At 37.1% G+C, this 15,678-nt stretch overlaps 1 pseudogene; it reads left to right on the plus strand.

Moving 5' to 3' along the window:
- The first annotated feature begins 1,177 nt into the window (after nt 1-1,177).
- LOC125341791 lies at nt 1,178-15,057 on the plus strand (annotated as a pseudogene).
- Nucleotides 15,058-15,678: the final 621 nt, after the last annotated feature.

The raw sequence follows: 15,678 nt of genomic DNA on the forward strand, positions 1-15,678 counted from the left end.
CTACTCAGGAGTCTGGTATCGTGGTTTGAATCCAGCCCAAGCAGGAAAGGCTGTGAGAATCTTATCTCCAATAAACCTCTCAGAAAAAGCTGAAAGTGGGGCTGGGTGTCAAGTGGTAGAATGCTATCCTTGAGCACAAAGAGGCTTAGGGACAGCACTCAGGCCCTGTTTATGCCCTAGAACTCTATCGCTTACACACTCACACACACTCTCTCTCACACACACACACACACAATGGCAGCTTTTACTATACAACCTTAAGAGTGTTATTACTTGCCTATATGCATATTTGTTTTGCATGTTCATTTTCTCAATATTATTATAGATAGTGCACTCTATTGATGGCTAGGAATGTATTCTGACTTTCTGAGAAAACCAGAGCTGCTGAGAAAAATTAAACAACTGCACAGATAAATGGAATATAAAATAAAGAAATAAGATCCACGAGAGAGAGTTACATATGCTAGGAATCTGGAGAGGAGAGATGGGTTCTGGCTAAGGGGCAAAAACAGGAAAGTCAGAGCCCGCCTCAGCAGAAATCAGTGGAGGGAAGAAATACGCCATTAAGTTTTAAGAACCCACACATGAAAACATAAAATTTTAAATGTACTACAAAAAGCTTCATGGGATATCCTGAAGTTATTAAGCTTGTTAACAGTCTTCCCTAAGTGTTAAACTATGCCTTAAGATGAACATTTTCACTTTGTTTCATAAGATTAGAAAACCATGGCTTTTCACTTTTGCATTTTTATATAGCTGTATCTTGCTTACAGTGTTTGCTCAATAAATTACTGCCAATTTAATTATCTGTCCAATAAATACATATTTCATGGAACATTTATTTAATGGTATGAATCCATAGTACAAGGAATACTAAAAATATGTATGCTCTAGTATAGTTTGTTTATGCTGTCAAGTATATGTTAGGTAAGTAAATTAGTTGTCAGCTGCCTTATGATATCATAATCCTGGTTCCCCACCAATATATAGAATTCCATGTTTAATGAGAAAATTGGATGTTCAATAATTTTGGCATTGTACATTTTACGTTACACTGTGTTTTATAATGGAACTGTCAGCTCTTGTCCTTTTGGGGGAAAAGACAACTAATTTCACTTCAAAATCCAGGCTTCCATGTCTCCTTTGTCCCATGTGTCACAAATAAAGAATTGTAGATATGAGAAGCAGAAGAATGCTAACATTGAAACATAAGCGGCAGCAGACACCAACTCAGAAGGTATTGGACCAATTATATAAGAAACTTACACTCAATCACACTGAATTCTCTTATGAAATACAAAGTTTATGAAACTGGCCCATAAGGCAGTCTCTGTATTATTTTTCAAGCACAATAAATAAACCCTTCATAGTGGATGCCATTTTATCTTGAAATATTTGCAATTTTCTACTTGTAATAATATTTCAAGAGCAAGAAATAGGACATCAATTTAGCAATAAGAGAACATTTTACTCACAATCAACTTTGGTATGAGTTAGCCGACTTATGTGGTAGATGATTTTCCATTTTTACTACTTAAATCATTTGTTTATTTCTCCAGTAATCTGAGAAGTGCCTGCATTTTAGACAAATAACCTTTCATTATCTTTTACTCATGACTGAGTAACTCAAATCTTGGGAGGTAAACTAAAGACTTAGGTACCACAGCTGACATTCTTACTGAAATAAATTTTCTAAAGTGGGTTAAAGCATTAGAAATATTTTATAAAATATCTGTTTAAGACCTTGAAAACCCAAAAGTTGGAAGCAAACACTAGACAGGAATGAGAAAGAGGAATTGTAAATATCAGAACTCTGTAAGATCATTTGCCATTGAGGGGCTTTGAAATTTCATCATCTATGTTCATCTGTGTTCATCATCTATTTCATCATCTATGTTATCCCAATTAAAGAGGTCACAAGAAAACAATAGAGGTACCTTAACATATAGCTGTCTAATCAACCTGTCTAGTGAAATGGAGAAAATATATTTAAATTTTATATTATTCCAATTAATTTCCATCAAAGAACTGATACTAAAAAACATTTAGTTGAAAGCTTCTAGCTTTTTTTCTGGAACAATTTGGGCAAATCAAAACTGTATGTTTTTGAAACTATAAGCACAGATGTTCTGTCTGTGTAACTTACCATCCATGTGCTCAAACAGCAAAGAATCTATTCCAAAGATAATATGGAAAAGAACACACAAGTCTCATCAACAATTTCTTTGCTGATTACCATCTAAAATAACATTAAATGATATATGTGAATAAAGTTGATATTACATATATTTATTTTTAATATCATTACAAGAATATTTTACATTATGTATAGATAGATGGCTCATGTTACCTTCCTATTAAACGGTATTGATCTTGTGACCTTTCAGTGAGATAGATTAAATATGGGTCCATGAAAACTTCTCCAACGAAATGATCTGACTTTAATTTAGGAAATGGGAAGAGCAGGAAATGTGAAAGCAAATGACCTCTTACAGGCAGAATTTGTTATCCAATACATACCACCTAGCTACTCTTATAAAGCCAAGAATCCAGTTTAAAGTTGTTCTAACCTGGTAATGTATCGACAAAGTTGGTAGAAATCAACACATGTCCCCTCTACGTGGTCATGAACTATGTTATGGACTTCTACATCACCTTCAGGAACTCAAAGAAATCTACATTTTTTAGTCAAAATTAGCTATTTTACACATACATGTCTATGCTTCTATCAGATTAGCTTACTACTAGGCAATTATTAATAATTGCAATTATAAGGAGCATTAGTCTCAAGATCTAAGCAGGGAGACTTTAGGAACTGGATTTCCTCAAGACTGGTGAGAATATTAGACTGATGTAAGTACTGTACCACTTGAGCTCACAGCTACACTTCTGGCTTTTGCATGGTTAAGGGGAGATAATGTCTCACAGACTCTCCTGCCTGGGCTGGCTTCAAACTGCTATCTTTGGCAGATACTCAGATCTCAGCCTCCTGTGTCACTAGGATGACAGGTGTAAGCCACTGGTGCCCAGCCATTCTTTTCATAAAATCACCAGAATCGGTACTTATGATGTTGATCCTTAAATGCCAGTAACAACGAATTTCTATTGTGTGTTTTTCTGAAGAGAAAGTCATCCTTCCTCATTCATTAACTCCCCAACTGCCTACTCTCTCTTTCCAATCCCTCCTCTATATATCCATACCATTTTGTACACAAAAGTATTTTTTATCTATGCATATATGTAAGTAATGAAGTACATAGACAATAACAAGTTAAGGTGATTTGGGCTATTTGGGTTATGTGATTTGGGTTATTTCACAGATCTTATAAAAGATAAACATGTTGAAAAAATTTTATGTTAAGGTTTCATTGGGTCCTCGTATTTTGTCAGGAGTGTAACATAGGCTATTAGATAGTGTATGATGTTGGTTCACAGAAATGTGTGTTAGGCATGTTTTATGGGAAGTGTAGGTATGGTATTTAGTAGTGTTATGAAGTGGTTAGTGCTTGGTGATATTTAAGTAATTAATATGCAGCAAAACCCATTCCTTGACCAACCAGAATAAACCACTGATTAATTGAAGGGACAGAGCTGTGAACAGCTCATAGAACCTCATCAGACCACACTGGCTAAGTACAAATTGTGTGTATAGGTGTTTGCTGATAGCACACAGTAAGAGTATTCACTGACATTTATTGAGGGCCCTCCTTAAGTTGGTCTGTTTTGATACTCAGCTGATAAAGCAGCCAAGAAGCTGCATTGCAACAATTAGTCACATATCCAATATTTATGTTCCCTATCTGTTCACCATTCTCCTTGCAAACTGTCAGGCCATTATCTGGCCCCACAGATTACAGAAGTCGTAGAATTAATGATTTCAGCAATGAAATATGTTTTTGTTCATTTGTCTTTGTTTATATCCCTAATGCTGCATAACATGTTGTTATTTCCAGTTTGCTTGTCTCTCCTTGCTTCAGGACACAATCATGTTATACTTACAGAAATGTACACATACATAAAAATTGGTGACCTATAATCAGTTTACTGCCTTCTCGTTCAATTTTAGCCATTATTTCTGCACCTGGTAAAATACTGTCACATATTATAAATTAGATAACTACCTTTATCAGCATGGAAATCCTCTCCTGTTTTTCACATTTTGTATTTAATATCTGGATCTGAGGGAAGGAAAATGCATTTTTAATAGCAAAGATTATTAAAGGCACAGAAATATTTTACATATTTAGAAATTCCAGGTAGTTCAGGGTCATCATGATGTGTCGCTGAGGTCACAGTCTTATTAAAGAAAATATGGAGTTATTTTCTGGCAAAGAATAAGGGCTGTTGTGAACATGTGAGATTCTTATCTCCAATTAAAAAAAAGAAAAGGCCATAAGTGAAGCCGTGGCTCAAGTGGTAGAGTGCTAGTGTTCAGCAAAATATCTCAGGGACAGTGCCCAGGCCCTGAGTTCAAGACCCAGGACTAGCATTTAAAAAATTATTGAGACTAGGCTTCATGTTCACTCTTGTTACTACAATAAAAGGGTCACCAATATTTAAAATCGCCTGTTGACAATATGGCTAACCAGAGCACAGCATTTAAATATGGTTTTAGAAAATATAAAACTTAAAAATAAATGTTAGAAAATATAAAAATGTATTTTTGTTTACTGATATCTCTTCATTTGAAAAATACATAAGTAAGTTTGTGTTAAGAAAATTACCAGTCCTACATTTTTCAATGTAATACAGACTAGAAGATTTATTCCTAAATCCTTTAATGGATAAATTACATCTTTTTATACAAATATTCCTGAAGTTGTATATATTATTTGCATAACTCATATTTATAATAACGTCTTGAAATAGCAACAAAGTACTTAAATATAATATGTAAGCTTCAGTGCAACACACGTTTTAATATCCAAAAATTTAGCTGCCATTTAGTAATTTTTCATTTTGAGTCTTATTTTGCTCTACAAACTGAGCAAAAGAAATGCAAACAGGCTAACTGAACACTGTGGGTTATTTTCACATACTTAAAAGAATGCTTTGGGGAACTTACCCTTTAATCTCCCATGTTTTTGTGAATGTAGTTTAGGTTATCACTTATTTCTACTCACAGGCAACATGGGAAGGTGCTCAAGTCTGTTTACAAAACATTTCATTAGGAACACATGATTGCTTTACTTATTTCAACTGAGAAGCCTTACAGAGCATTTTTTTCAATAAATGCTACTGCATCAACTGGATGTCTAGTGAGTAAACCATTGTGAATATTTCTGAAAAATCTAAGATTAGGAAAAGTAACTATAACAAGTATAAAAGATATAAATAACACTATGTTGAAAATGCACTATACAACTTGAGGGTGGGAATGGGAGGGAAAAACTAATGGAGAGCAAGGGGAGGAGTGGCACTGTCCAAAAAGAAATGTACTCTTTACCTAACTTATGTAACTGTAACCCCTCTATGCATTACCTTTACAATAATTAACAAACAACAAATGAACACAGGGAAGCTTGAGATGGATATATTCACAGAGGTACGTGAGAACTCATTAAACATGTGCAGATTACTGAACATCAACTGTACTTCAATAATGTAGAAGTGTAAAAAAATTAAACTTTAAAACAGCCTGATTTCAAAATGTGGTACATATACACAATGGAATTTTATGCCTCTATCAGAAAGAATGACATTGCCCCATTGGTAAGGAAATGGAAGGACTTGGAAAAAATTATACTAAGTGAAGTGAGCCAGACCCAAAGAAACATGGACTCTATGGTCTCCCTTATTGGGAATAATTAGTACAGGTTTAGGCAAGTCATAGCAGAGGATCACAAGAGCCCAATAGCTATACCCCTTTGAACACATAAGATGATGCTAAGTGAAATGAACTCCATGTTATGGAAACAATTGTTATATCACAGTTGTAACTACTTTCAACGTCCCATGTGTATCTGTAGCCTCTATTATTGTTGATGTTCTTGTATCACCTTCCTGTGGTTGTACCTACACTATCTCTGTAATCTTATCTGAGTATATTGGAAACCGTGTATACTGGTATTAGAACTAGGAAATTGAAAGGGAATACCAAAATTGAGAGACACAAGGTAAAAAAAGACGAACAACTACAAAAGCAATACTTGCAAAACTGTTTGGTGTAAGTGAACTGAACAAATCATGGGGAGGAAAGGGGGAGGGGGGGTATGAGGGACGATGTAACAAACAGTACAAGAAATGTATCCAATGCCTAATGTATGAAACTGTAACCTCTCTGTACATCAGTTTGATAATAAAAATTTGAAAAAAAAACAACAGCCTGATTTCCAGGTTAATGTTTCAAAGGGAGAGATGGCATTGCTTCATTATCTAGGTCCACTGAGCATTTGCTACTAATGTTTCTGATAGACAAGTAATAACTAATAGAGCTTTTGGAAAATATTAAAGTCTACATAAGAAATACCTATGGGGTGACATTCTCCAAAAAGAAATGTACTCTTTGCCTGACTTACGTAACTGTAACCCCTCCATACATAACCTTTATAATAATAATTAAAATTTTTCAAAAAAGAAATACATATGCAGTAATTCAATGGAAGAGCACAGGCTTTGAAGTCAGACTTCAGTCACTTACGTATTGTGTAAATTTGACAATTTGTATCTAACTTCTCTAAGCCTCAGTTCCTTTACCCATAAAAAATAGAAATAGTAATAGTTCTTGTCCTCACAGGATTTTAACAGTGATAAAATGAGAAATATGCAAAGTACTTAGTATGTAAATCACTAATGCTTGAAACAAAGAGCTCAAAGAGGCATTATAGAAGTGAGCTCAATGGTAGAGCATGTTCTTAGCCTGCACAAAGCCTTGAGTCCCATCTCCAAAAATAAGCAAAATCAATAATACTGCTATTAAGATCATATTATTTTTTCAAATTATAGAAACACACTGTTAGCCAAGTCACTCCCCCACTTCTCTGCCTCTATTATCTTACATGTGATTTCTGGTGTGATAATCCTAAAATGCAAGTCACTTCTGTGCAGGGCAGTTATTCCCCTAAGATAAAATCCCCAAATGATCAGTATGTTACATGAAGCCTTTGCATCAACCTGCTTTATGCTTACATCATTTCCATCACCACCTCCTATCTCACACTCTGTCTCAAATCCCTTATTACACACCAGGCAGAATAAACTACTTCAACTCCTCAAATAAGACACTCTTTCTAGCACATCTACTTTCCTCCATCTGAAGTACTCTCTTCTCCTTCCTCAACCTTTTAGGTGTTAGCTTCTAAGTCACTAAAAAAAATCTTTTCATATTTGGATTAGGTTCTCTCATAATTTACAGCCTATGTTTTATTTATTTACTTAATAATTTGTTCACTGAGTACCTATTTACTGATTACTAGCTCTGGGCAACAGGATACAACAATACAGATTAATGCAACCCTCTCCAAGAGAGTTGGTAGAAAACAAAAATAAGTAATTAAGCTGGGTACTAGTGGCTCACTTCTGTAATCCTAACTACTCAAGCAGGCTGAGATCTGAGGATCGTGATTCGAGGCTAGTCCAAGCAGAAAAGTTCATGACAGTCATCACCAATAAACTACTCAGAAAAATCCAGAAATGCTGCTGTGGTAGAGTGCTAGCCTTGAATACAAAGAAGCTCAGGGACAGCACCCAGGCCCTGAGTTCAAGCCCCAGGACCAGCAAAAAAAAAAAAGTAACACACACTGTGTAGTCATATGTTCTTTGAATAAAATAGAAACCAAAAACATAAGGAGGGCTGGGAATGTGGCTTAGTGGTAGAGTGCTTGCTTAGCATGCATGAAGCCCTGGGTTCGATTCCTCAGTGCCAATCACATAAACAGAAAAGGCAGGAAGTGGTGCTTATGGCTCAAGTGGTAGAGTGTTAGTCTTGAGCAGAAGAAGCTCAAAGACAGTGCCCAGGCCCTGAGTTCAAGCCCTGAGACTGGCACAAAAAAAAAAGATAAATGAAAACCGAAAACATAAGGAACATAATATATCAAACCGGGGTGCAATCTTGTCTTACAAGACACCAAGAAGCGCCTAAGAGAGATGATACTATTTGATCAAAGACCTGGAAGCAGGAAGGTGGTGAACAAAGACAGTTTTGAGGAGAGTGGTAGGCAATGGGAAGAGCCCACTGCAGGCATCAGGTGATCAAATACTTGGGCACTTTGCTTATTTGAGGAATGGTTAGGGAAAGGATGCAACAGAGTAAGCAGAAATGAGAACAGAGAGATACTGGAAAGGAAGGTCATAATGGGCCTCAAAGGCACTGTTAGTCCTTCAGACACTCCACTACAGGAAAAAAAGCACATGGAAGCTGATGGCAGGTGCACAGAAGATATCTAACTCAATGTACTGGGTAAGAGCAAGAAACAAGAGAAGCCTTAGAAGACAATGTTCTGCTATACCCATACTCATGATAGGATGGTTTGATCAGATTCCAAAGAGTTGTCAGACTGTATATATTTGAAAACAGGATGAATACATAACTTTACTCTGAGGAAATTGAAAGGTTAAATGTTCATGTTTAATGTTCTAGGTGAATTTCCTTTGGCATACCCTATGTGGTTACTGTATATGATTTTGGTACACTGGATATTGTATATATGCCTACCTGAACTAGGGAAGGGAAAGAAAAATGAGGGTGTAACAGATATGACAAGAAATGTATTCACTACCTTATTATGTAACTGTACCCCTTTGCACAACACCTTGTCAATAAAATTTAATTAAGAATAAATACATAAATAAAACAGAAAAAAATAAAAGGTTAAGTGTTAACAAGCATCACATTACTAGTGTCAAAGGTATCATGCTTGGATATCTTTGGAGATACTGGCATAAGTTGTAAGATGGGAAGAAGGTCTGGTGGAATCTTTCATAGACATATAAAAGTTTAAAAAAAAACAGAGCCCTATATAATCCTGCCAAAATGTAAATTGTTGAGTCTATTAGGGACTAAAAGCTGCCTCTGTATAAAACTAACACAATGAATCAGACTTAAATTGACAGAAGAATGATCATGGAGAGGAGGTGTGACTTAATTGGAAGTTTTTCCCTGAAGACAGTTTAGTGCTGTTTTATTTCCTGCCATTGATTCAGTGGCTTCTGTTATTTTCTCCATGTGTCACAGCATGAGGCACCCCACGCTTTAAATGCTAGGACACTTAAAGAGCAAAGGCCCTGTGAAAACTAAAGCATCCTTACTAGATCCATTGCCTGAACAGCTGTTATAGAGAGCCAGGGCTCTGAACCCTGAATGGCAACTACTGACAATGGTCTTGATTCAGACACAGTCACAACTGGGTAAATTTGATTAAGTACTTAGGAGTTTTGATTATTTCTATAATGCTCTTACACAGCTGGGTAAATGTATCACTTAGCAACACACTACATTTGTGACAATTAGTTGTAATTGTTGTGACTGAGTCTTCCCCAAAATGTAAAAACTGTAAGAGAAAAAGACAATCTTGAGCCTCCTGTAAACCATTTTAAGTACAAGTCAGTTACTACTTTTTTTCCCCAATTATCAATGATTCAGGCATGAGGTACCACCGAACCTAGCTCATAACAGGTGACAGCTAAGTTAATTTTAACAAAATTGAAAATTGTAGGTCTCATGATAAGTACAGACAGCACTTCTAGGAAGTGCTTAAGGATGCACTTAAAATAGCTTTGCTATTTCTTCATGACAGTAAAAGAAATGTATGTGTATGTGCGTGTGTGTGTGTGTGTGTGTGTGAGTGCATGCGCACGTGTAGAAAAATGTGTAGAAAAATCTGATTCATTTTTTGGTCAGGCTTATACTTAATCATATTCAGAGTTTCTTTGTCATTTTCCACTTCAGAGATTCATTTCTCCAAGTCTCGTTTTAAACATTAACCACAACTGGGCTGATGCTTTTTAACTACATCATCTGTATATCCAAGTTATTCAATACATACCACATTTGTTATTTCTATCTATTATTAAATTATTCCCACAAGTCCTATAGACATTTTTTAAACTGAGCGTTCATTTTATTTTTATGCATACTTCATTATGTTGTGGGACCCCGTTCTGTGTTAAGAAAAACAATTATAAAGAATGACTTGTATGAAAAATAACCTTATATCCATCGTCCTTCCCTTATGCTTGCTTTGTAGTGCTCATTTTCATAATGGTGTGTGTTGAAGAATAGAAAAACTTGCTAATGCAATGGCTAGTCTTCTGCCAGCCTGGTCATTCTTCACTGTCACTGCTCTCTACTGAGCACTCCCCTGCAGCTCTGCTGAGACACAGAGAGGGAAATGGTTGTAGCCACTGTTTGCTTACTGCACAATAGAATAAGAAAGAAATCTTAACAAACTGTTGCCATGTTTAGAGCGTTTGAATGACATGAAATTTTTGTAGGTTTTTGAAATAACCAAAATTTATATGTTTATTGTACAATATTGTACTACAATTGCTTTATAAAATGTACAGCATTATGTGTATGATTATATTTATGTGCTTAGTTGTATACATTATCTTTTAATCTATCTCATTTGGGAACATTTTCACTTATTTAGCAAGGACTCACTTAGCATTGTTCTAAGCATCAAGCCGAGGGTTACAAAGCTTGAGATCATGCAGAGACATCAACATGCACAGGGTGTTCAGGAAACACACTGAATATTAATTTAGCTATAAAAATAAGAGAAGTTTTCCATGGCCCATAGCTGAAGCTTGAAATGTTTTAAATAGGAGCTGGACAAAGAAGTCCAGGAAAGATATTTAAGGCAAAGAATTATAAAAATGTACATTTTAGTCTATACATTACTAATGTTACTTTTCTTAATGCAAGAGAAAGAGACCTCAGAAGAAACTAGACCTGCCAAGACCTTGATCTCTAACTTGTAGCCTTTAGAACTATGAGAATATAAGTTCTGCTGTTTAGCCCATCTGCAATGCAACTCTAGCAAACTAGTGAGCAATAAAATACCCAACAGCTATGCAGGAATCACCCGGAAAATAAGGGCAGAAATTTGGGTAACAAACTTGGAAAGCAGAAATTGAAAAAATTAAAAAGTAAAGGATGCCGCTGGAAGGACATGGGATGTTAAGGATAGATAATAATGCTGGCAGAATAAGGTGTGAGCCTGGTTGTGGTATCTATTAGTTTCCTGAAGGGAAGCTAGCAGAAAAAAGGAAGGCTATGCACAGATATCCTACAATAGACAAGTGGATCAGGAAAAATATGTGGTACTTACACACAATGGAATTTTATGCCACTATTATAAAGAACAATATTTCATTTGCAGGAAAATGGATGAACCTAGAACAAATCATGTTAAGTGAGGTAAGCCAAGCTCAGAGAGACAAACAGCGCATATTTTCTCTCATATGCAGAAGCCAGATCTAAAATACACTGGGACATGATAAATTATACAGGACTCTAGGCATTCACACACAGTGAGACTAAAGGAGGATAATCTAAGGGGAGGAACCCAACGGTACAATGCTTCTGTGCCTCAGAACATTTAAAATAATATTTATCAAAATGAATTCCAGGAAATGGAAACAAGGTTTTGACTTTCTGCTGTTGTTAGTGGAGATGGCATTGTCTTAACTTTTGGGGTTTTTGTCTTGTTTGTTCATTTACCTGTTATTTCTGAGGGGTAAGAAGGGCACAGAAATGGAGGAACAAAGGGCAAACAAATGCAGCAGTGGACACTACGTTGAAAATAAACTATACAACTTGTGAGTGGTGATGGGAGAGGGAAACTGGGAAAGAGAGAAGGAAGGGGTGACATTCGCCAGAAAGAAATGTACACATTACCTGATGTATGAAACGGTAACCTCTCTGTGCATCATCTTTATCATTACAATTTTTAAAAATTAAGGAAAGCTATGAAAAAGGGTAAACAAATGCAGCAGTGGTAGTGACTAGATACTGGTGAAAATGAACTGTACAACTTGTAGGGATTGGGAGAGAAAATCAGGGAGAATGCAAGGGAAGGGGTGACACTGCCCAAAAAGAAATGTACTATTTACCTGTAACCCTCCTTTATTATAATAAGACATAAAAGGTGTTTTAATTAAACCAAACAAAAGATGTTTTAATTAAAACCAAAAACGGGGAGGCTATTGAAGTCTTTAATTTATAAATCTCCTAAGAAGAAAAATAGCAAAAGTGAGAATCAAGGAGGCGGTAACAACTTTGACAAAAAAAAAAAAAAAGTACCCACTACCTTATTGTGTAACTGTAACCCCTCTTTACATCATACTGACAATAAAATTAAATTTTAAAAAAGTGAGAATCAAATAACATGCTTTCAATGGAATGTATTTTGTGTTCAGAGGTAAAGAGATAAGAACAACGTTAGTTAGGAAGGTTGGGCAGCAGTGGCTAAAGCCTGTAACCCTAAGTATTCAGAAAGCTGAGATTTGGAAGAGCACAGGTCAAAGTCAAGGTAGACAGAAAAGTCCACTAGACTCTCTCCTTTAAAAAAAAAAAAAGAAGAAGAAGGGGGCTGGGGATATAGCCTAGTGGCAAGAGTGCCTGCCTCGGATACACGAGGCCCTAGGTTCGATTCCCCAGCACCACATATACAGAAAACGGCCAGAAGTGGCGCTGTGGCTCAAGTGGCAGAGTGCTAGCCTTGAGCAAAAGGAAGCCAGGGACTGTGCTCAGGCCCTGAGTCCAAGGCCCAGGACTGGCCAAAAAAAAAAAAAAAAGAAGAAGAAGAAGAAGCAAGGCTGGAGACATGGTACAGGTGTAGAGCATCAGCTGAGCAAGCATGCTGAGCTAGTGTTAGGCCTCAAGTTAAACTTCAGTACCAGCAGAGAGGCAGAGAGGATTACTTAGAACAAAAGCTACATGTACATTTCCTTTTGTTTTATTTATTTTCTTTTACTGGCCCTGAGGCTTGAATTCTGGGCCTAGGCTCTGTCTCTGAGCTTCTTTGGCTCAAGGCAAGTGCTCCATCACTTGAACCACAGTGCCACTTGTGGCTTTTTTTGAGTAGTTTACTGAAGATTTAAGTCTCATGGAGCTTTCTACCTGGGCTGGCTTTGAAGTGCAATCTCAGATCCTCAGCCTCCTGAGTAGCTAGGATAACAGTAGAAGAAAACAGAAGTGCAAAAAGATTAAGTGGTCTTTTTATTACTGGCATTTTCCCTAGGCATCTTGCATAAAATTATTAGAAACCAGGGATCAGATGCTGTTACAGATATGCAGCTAGTGTCACAGAAGTGTTCGTCAGCTACAGTTCTTTGGAGAACATGTTGTTTTGGAAGGGTCATATATAATACTTTGATCTCAAAATTTATTGCCAGAAAGTCCTTGATCATGTTAATATCACTGAATTTTGTCTGTTTAATTATAACCATGATGTATTTTCTTAAGATTTACATCTTTAGTGTTGAGGTACAAATATCCCAAGATATGATGAATGGTTGTCCCAAAGTGATTTTTTTTTCCAAACAGAGGAAAACAATCATAAGTCAGGCAAGCAACCAAATCAATATTCACACAAGATATTTTTTTCAAGGAATCAGCATAAAGTAAAATGTTGAAAGTTGATTAGTGTCAAATTTTTATGGATTAGTTAGAAAGTACTTGTCTCAGTCTGACTCATGACTTTCAAACTGAACTTCTAGGACTGAAAGTTGGAACTTTAAGGGGAAAGGATTACATATAGATATAAGAGATTAGGCCACTGACAACCCTTAAATCTTGCTTTGAAACATTCGTTCAATATCTCATCCTTTTATTACAGCAAAGGCATCAAATGAATGGGCAGCTTCCTAGTAAGTCTAATCAAAACCAAGGAAACGTTCAACATTTCAGATGGTTTTTCTTTCTTTTTTTTTTTTTTTTTGGCCAGTCCGGGCCTTGGACTCAGGGCCTGAGCACCTTCCCTGGCTTCTTCCCGCTCAAGGCAGAGTGCTAACTCTGCCACCTGAACCACAGCTCCCCTTCTGGCTGTTTTCCATATATGTGGTGCTGGGGAATCGAACCCAGAGCTTCATGTGTAGGAGGCAAGCACTCTTGCCACTAGGCCATATTCCCAGCCTGGTTTTTCTTTCTTAACATTTATGCAAATGTTAATATATGAAGACCGAGTATTTAGAAATGAACATTACAGGGACCCAGTGGCGGCCTGGGCGGCGGCCTGGGCAACAGCCTGGGCAACAACCCAGCCTCGGCCTGGGTGACTGGTGGCGCCCCCGCAGCCCGAGTCTGAAAAGGATTCAAGATGACCGACGAAGAACTTCTTTCCTAAAAAGGTGCATCTGAGTGAAACAGACTTCAAAGTTATGGCACAAGATGAGTTAATCCTAAAATGGAAACAATATGAAGCATATGTCCAAGCTTTGGAGGGCAAGTACACTGATCTTAACTCAATGATGTAACTGGCTTAAGGCAGTTTGAATAAAAATGAAAGCAGCAACAGCAGGAATCTGCACGAGGAGAAAACATCCTTGTAATGCGACTAGCAACCAAGGAACAAGAGATGCAAGAGTGTATACTCAAATCCAGTACCTCAAGCAAGTCCAGCAGCCGAGTGTTGCCCAACTGAGATCTACAATGGTCGACCCAGCGACCAACTTGTTTTTCCTCAAAATGAAAGGTGAACTGGAAAAGACTAAGGACAAACTGAAACAAGCCCAAAATGAACTGAGTGCCTGGAAGTTTACGCCTGATAGGTAAACAAATCATACTCCCCAGTCAAGACTTCCCTGACAGTCCCGCTGTGAGAAAACTGTGGTGGGTCAGCCTACTGCTTGTTTCCACACAAAGACTCCGACTTTTTGAGCCAAAAAAAAAAAAAAAAAAGCCACATTCTTAGACTGTCCAGCTTGTAATGGTTAAGGTAAAACTTAACAGATGAACCTTGTGTTTCAGCTTTTCTCTCTTCCCCTTCCCCTTGCTTCAGAGGCCTGATTTGCCATTGGACTATTCTGAAGAAGAGGCCACCTCCGAAAAATTCCCCTTCTAGAACATGTAGACACTTGAGAAATGTTTCTGTTTGAAGAAAAGAGAGGGAGAAAAAGAAGCCTTAAGTCTGTGGCACACTGTATCTTTATACAATTTGGAGGATTGAAAACCTAGAGATTTTTTTTTTTTTGGCCAGTCCTGGGCCTTGGACTCAGGGCCTGAGCACTGTCCCTGGCTTCTTCCCGCTCAAGGCTAGCACTCTGCCACTTGAGCCACAGCGCCGCTTCTGGCCGTTTTCTGTATATGTGGTGCTGGGGAATCGAACCTAGGGCCTCCTGTATCCGAGGCAGGCACTCTTGCCACTAGGCTATATCCCCAGCCCTAGAGATTTTTAAATCCTGAATTGAACATGTAAAATTCCAGTAAAATGTAAAAACTGGAATATTCATCCCTCTTAACTTTGAGCACAGTGACTTAGAGACACTGTATATCCGTTTCACTGATAAGACTGTGGGTTTCATGATTGTTGTTGAACTACTGGGTTAAAACTAAAATGAGGTGAATTTTGCTTTTAAAGGTTTTACTTGCTACAAACCAACTTTGAATAGCCATCAGAGAATCAAGTAATAGATGTCAGTACAAGTAGACATATATTTGATTTATTAGCTTAGGATTCTGAATTCCTCAACGGAGCCTTAAATCCATGTGGTTTCAATCAATGGATTGTTCGCTTA

Source organism: Perognathus longimembris, chromosome 25, assembly GCF_023159225.1.
Source record: "Perognathus longimembris pacificus isolate PPM17 chromosome 25, ASM2315922v1, whole genome shotgun sequence".
Taxonomy (NCBI): domain Eukaryota; kingdom Metazoa; phylum Chordata; class Mammalia; order Rodentia; family Heteromyidae; genus Perognathus; species Perognathus longimembris.